The sequence below is a fragment of the Heterodontus francisci genome, chromosome 28 (genome assembly GCF_036365525.1).
Source record: "Heterodontus francisci isolate sHetFra1 chromosome 28, sHetFra1.hap1, whole genome shotgun sequence".
Lineage (NCBI taxonomy): Eukaryota > Metazoa > Chordata > Chondrichthyes > Heterodontiformes > Heterodontidae > Heterodontus > Heterodontus francisci.
Window position 1 is genome coordinate 3,583,956 of NC_090398.1, and position 6,340 is coordinate 3,590,295.

Below are 6,340 nucleotides of genomic sequence, written 5' to 3' on the forward strand. Positions count from 1 at the left end.
AGAAAGCAGGGAATTACAGACCAGTCAGCCTGACGTCGGTAGTGGGAAAAATTCTAGAGTCCATTATCAAAGATTTTATAGCAGAGCACTTGGATAACAGTGGTAGAATCGGACAGAGTCAGCATGGATTTACGAAAGGGAAATCATGCTTGACAAATCTACTAGAATTCTTCGAGGATGTAACTAGTAGAGTTGATGAGGGGGAGCCAGTGGATGTGGTTTATTTGGACTTTCAGAAGGCTTTCGACAAAGTCCCACATAAGAGATTAGCGTGCAAAATTAAAGCACATAGGATTGGGGGTAGTGTATTGCGATGGATCGAAAATTGGTTGGCAGACAGGAAACAAAGAGTAGGGATAAAAGGGTCTTTTTCCGAATGACAGGCAGTGACTAGTGGGGTACTGCAGGGATCGGTGCTAGGACCCCAGCTATTCACAATATATATTAATATTTTAGATGGGGGAACTAAATGTAATATCTCCAAATTTGCAGATGATACAAAACAGAGTGGCAGGGTGAGATGTGAAGAGGATGCAGAGAGGCTTCAGGGTGATTTGGACAAGTTGAGTGAGTGGGCTAATGCGACAGTGCGGCACTCCCTCAGTATTGACACACCGACAGTGCAGCACTCCCTCAGTACTGACCCTCCGACAGTGCGGCACTCCCTCAGTACTGACCCTCCGACAGTGCGGCACTCCCTCAGAACGGACCCTCCGACAGTGCTGCACTCCTTCAGTACTGACCCTCCGACAGTGCGGAACTACCTCAGTACTGACCCTCCGACAGTGCGGCACTCCCTCAGTACTGACCCTCTGTCAGTGCTGCACTCCCTCAGGAATGACCCCCCGACAGCGCACCACTCCCTCAGTACTGACTCTCCGACAGTGCAACACTCCCTCAGTACTGACCCTGCAACAGTGCAACACTCCCTCAGTACTGACCCTCCGACAGTGTGGCACTCCCTCAGGACTGACCCTCCGACACTGCAGCACCTCCTCAGTACTGACCATCCGACAGTGCGGCACTCCCTCAGTACTGACCCTCCGACAATGCAGCACTCTCTCAGTACTGACCCTCCGACAGTGCAGCACTCCCTCAGTACTGAACCTCTGACAATGCAGCACTCCCTCAGTACTGACCCTCTGACAATGCAGCACTCCCTCACTACTGACCCTCCGACAGTGTAGCACTCCCTCAGTACTGACCCTCTGACAATGCAGCACTCCCTCAGTACTGACTCTGCGACAGTGCAGCACTCCCTCAGTCCTGACCCTCCGACAGTGCAGCACAACCTCAGTACTGACCCTCTGACAGTGCAGCACACCCTCAGTAATGACCCTCCGACAGTGCAGCACTCCCTCAGTACTGACCCTCTGACAATGCACCACTCCCTCAGTACTGACCCTCCGACAATGCAGCACTCCCTCTCTACTGACCCTCCGACAGTGCAGCACTCCCTCAGTACTGACCCTCCGACAGTGCAGCACTCCCTCAGTACTGACCCTCCGACAGTGCAGCACTCCCTCACTACTGACCCTCCGACAATGCAGCACTCCCTCACTACTGACCCTCCGACAGTGTCGCACTCCCTCAGTACTGACCCTCTGACAGTGCAGCACTCCCTCAGTACTGACCCTCTGACAGTACAGCAGTCACTCAATGCTGACCCTCCGACAGTGCAGCGCTCACTCAGTACAGACCCTCTGTCAGGACAGCACTCCCTCAGTACAGACCCTCTGTCAGGACAGCAGTCCCTCAGTACTGACCCTCTGACAGGACAGCACTCCCTCAGTACAGACCCTCTGTCAGGACAGCAGTCCCTCAATACAGACCCTCTGACAGGACAGCACTCCCTCAGTACTGACCCTCTGACAGTGCAGCACTCCCTCAGTACAGACCCTCTGGCAGGACAGCACTCCCTCAGTACAGACCCTCTGACAGGACAGCACTCCCTCAGTACTGACCCTCTGACAGTGCAGCACTCCCTCAGTACTGACCCTCCGACAGTGCAGCACTCCCTCAGTACTGACCCTCCGACAGTGCAGCACTCCCTCAGTACAGACCCTCTGTCAGGACAGCACTCCCTCAGTACAGACCCTCTGACAGGACAGCACTCCCTCAGTACTGACCCTCTGACAGTGCAGCACTCCCTCAGTACTGACCCTCCGACAGTGCAGCACTCCCTCAGTACTGACCCTCCGACAGTGCAGCACTCCCTCAGTACAGACCCTCTGTCAGGACAGCAGTCCCTCAGTACTGACCCTCTGACAGGACAGCACTCCCTCAGTACAGACCCTCTGTCAGGACAGCAGTCCCTCAATACTGAACCTTGGGCACTGGGAATGTTTGCTTGGAACACGCTGATGAACACATGACCTCCTCATGCAGACGTGAAAATTACACATGTGCAGAGGCAATTTCAAGCACTGCCTGACTCACTATACTGCACAATGAATATTAACATCTCAGGTCACGTTGAAATGAAACCTCTCCTGATTCTGTCGAAATAAGTTCCCAGTCTCTAAAATATTTGCATAAAAGACAAGTTGAGGCAAGGGAATGCTGACCAGGTTAAGCTGTTTAATCCAAACAAAATAGTCACTGTCACTGATCCACATCAATAATTGGCCGGGATACACCGGGGAGCAAAGTCGAATGTTCAGTAGTGAGGGAGTGCAGCACTGTCCTCCCCCATCTCCGCAACCTCCTCCAGCCCCTACACCCCTCCCGATCTCTGTAACCTCCTCCAGCCCCTACACCCCTCCCTGTCTCTGTAACCTCCTCCAGCCCCTACACCCCTCCCGATCTCTGTAACCTCCTCCAGCCCCTACACCCCACCCTATCTCTGTAACCTCCTCCAGCCCCTACACCCCTCCCTGTCTCTGTAACCTCCTCCAGCCCCTACACCCCTCCCTATCTCGGTAACCTCCTCCAGCCCCTACACCCCTCCCGATCTCTGTAATATCCTCCAGCCCCTACACCCCTCCCTATCTCTGCAACCTCCTCCAGCCCCTACACCCTTCCCTATCTCTGTAACCTCCTCCAGCCCCTACACCCCACCCTATCTCTGTAACCTCCTCCAGCCCCTACACCCCTCCCTATCTCTGCAACCTCCTCCAGCCCCTACACCCCTCCCGATCTCTGTAACCTCCTCCAGCCCCTAAACCCCTCCCTATCTCTGTAACCTCCTCCAGCCCCTACACCCCTCCCTATCTCTGTAACCTCCTGCAGTCCCTACACCCCTCCCTATCTCTGTAACCTCCTCCAGCCCCTACACCGCAGCCTATCTCTGTAACCTCCTCCAGCCCCTACACCCCTCCCTAACTCTGAAACCTCCTCCATACCCTACACCCCTCCCTATCTCTGTCACCTCCTGCAGCTCCTACACCCCACCCTATCTCTGTAACCTCCTCCAGCCCCGACACCGCTCCCTATCTCTGTAACCTCCTCCAGCCCCTACACCCCTCCATATCTCTGTAAACTCCTCCAGCCCCTACACACCTCCCTATCTCTGTAACCTCCTCCAGCCCCTACACCCCTCCATATCTCTGTAAACTCCTCCAGCCCCTACACCCCTCCCTATCTCTGTCACCTCCTGCAGCTCCTACACCCCACCCTATCTCTGTAACCTCCTCCAGCCCCGACACCGCTCCCTATCTCTGTAACCTCCTCCAGCCCCTACACCCCTCCATATCTCTGTAAACTCCTCCAGCCCCTACACACCTCCCTATCTCTGTAACCTCCTCCAGCCCCTACAACCCTCCCTATCTCTGTAACCTCCTCCAGCCCCTACACCCCTGCCTATCTCTGTAACCTCCTCCAGGCACAAGACCCCTTCCTATCTCTGCAATCTCCTCCAGCCCCCAAAATACTCCCTATCTCTGTAACCTCCTCCAGCCCCTAAAACCCTCCCGATCTCTGTAACCTCCTCCAGCCCCTACACCCTTTCCGATCACTGTAACCTCCTCCAGCCCCTAAAAACCTCCCTATCTCTGTAACCTCCTCCAGCACCTGCACCCCTCCCTATCTCTGTAACCTCCTCCAGCACCTACACACCTCCCATCTCTGTAGCGTTCTCCAACCCCTACATCCCACCCTATCTCTGTAACCTCCTCCAGCCCCTACAACCCTCCCTATCTCTGTAGCGTTCTCCAACCCCTACACCCCACCCTATCTCTGTAACCTCCTCCAGCCCCGACAACCCTCCCTATCACTGTAATCTCCTCCAGCACCAACAACTCACCCTATCTCTGTGACCTCCTCCAGCCCCTACACCCCTCCCGAACTCTATAACTTCCTCCAGCCCCGACAACCCTCCCTATCACTGTAATCTCCTCCAGCACCAACAACTCACCCTATCTCTGAAACCTCCTCCAGACCCTACACCCCTCCTTATCTCTGTAACCTCCTCCAGCACCTACAAACCTCCCTATCTCTGTAACCTCCTCCAGCCCCTACACCCCTCCCTATCTCTGTAACCTCCTCCAGCCCCGACAACCCTCCCTATCACTGTAATCTCCTCCAGCACCAACAACTCACCCTATCTCTGTGACCTCCTCCAGCCCCTACACCCCTCCCGAACTCTATAACTTCCTCCAGCCCCGACAACCCTCCCTATCTCTGTAACCTCCTCCAGCACCAACAACTCACCCTATCTCTGAAACCTCCTCCAGACCCTACACCCCTCCTTATCTCTCTAACCACCTCCAGCCCCTACACCGCTCCCTATCTCAGAAAACTCCTCCAGACAATACACCCCTCCCTATCGCTGTAACCACTTCCATCCCCTGCACCGCTCCCTACCTCTGTAACCTCCTCAGCCTCTACACTCATCCCTATCTCAGTAGGCTCCTCCAGCCCCTACACCACTCCCGATATCTGTAACATCCTCCAGCACCTAAAAACCTCCCTATCTCTGTAAACTCCTCCAGCCCCGACACCCTCCCCATCTCTGCAACCTCATCCAGCCCCAACACCCCTCCCTATCTCTGTAACCTCCTCCAGCCACGACACCCCTCCCTATATATATGTAACCTCCTCCAGCTCCTGCACCATTCCCTATATATATGTAACCTCCTCCAGCCCCTACAGCCCTCCATAACTCTGTAAAATCCTCCAGCCCCTACACCCCTCCCTATCTCTGTAACCTCCTCCAGCCCCGACAGCGCTCCCTATCTCTGCAACCTCCTCCAGCCCCGACAGCGCTCCCTATCTCTGTAACCTCCTCCAGCCCCGACACCCCTCCCTATCTCTGTAACCTCCTGCAGCCCCGACACCCCTCCCTATCTCTGAAACCTCCTCCAGACCCTACACCCCTCCCTAACTATGAAACCTCCTCCATACCCTACACCGCTCCCTATCTCTGTCACCTCCTGCAGCCCCTACACCCCACCCTATCTCTGTAACATCCTCCAGCCCCGAAAAACCTCCCTATCTCTGTAACCTCCTCCAGCCCCTACACCCCTCCATATCTCTGTAAACTCCTCCAGCCCATACACCCCTGCCTATCTCTGGAACCTCCTCCAGGCACAAGACCCCTTCCTATCTCTGCAATCTCCTCCAGCCCCCAAACCCCTCCCTATCTCTGGAACCTCCTCCAGCCCCTACACCCCTTTCTATCTCTGTAACCTCCTCCAGCACCTACACCTCTCCCTATCTCTGTAACCTCCTCCAAACCCTACACCCCTCCCTATCTCTGTAACCTCCTCCAGCACCTACACCCCTCCCGATCGCTGCAACCACTTCCATCCCCTACACCGCACCCTATCACTTTAACCTCCTCAGCCTCTACACTCATCCCTATCTCAGTAGGCTCCTCCAGCCCACACACCCCTCGCTATCTCTGTAACCTCCTCCAGCACCTACACCCCTCCCTATCTCTGTAACTTCCTCCAGCCCCTACACACCACCCTATCTCTGTTACCTCCTCCAGCCCCTGCACCCCTCACGAAATCTCTAACTTCCTCCAGCCCCGACAACCCTCCCTATCACTGTAATCTCCTCCAGCACCAACAACTCACCCTATCTCTGAAACCTCCTCCAAACCCTACACCCCTCCTTATCTCTGTAACCTCCTCCAGCACCGACAAACCTCCCTATCTCTCTAACCACCTCCAGCCGCTACACCCCTCCCTAACTCTGGAACCTCCTCAAACCCCTACAACTCTCCCTATCTCTGTAACCTGCTACAGCCCCTATACCCCTCCCTATACCTGTAACCTCCTCCAGCCCCTACAACCCTCCCTATCTCTGTAAACTCCTCCAGCACCTACACACCTCCCTATCTCTCCAACCTCCTCCAACCCCTACAACTCTCCCTATCTCTGTAACCTGCTACAGC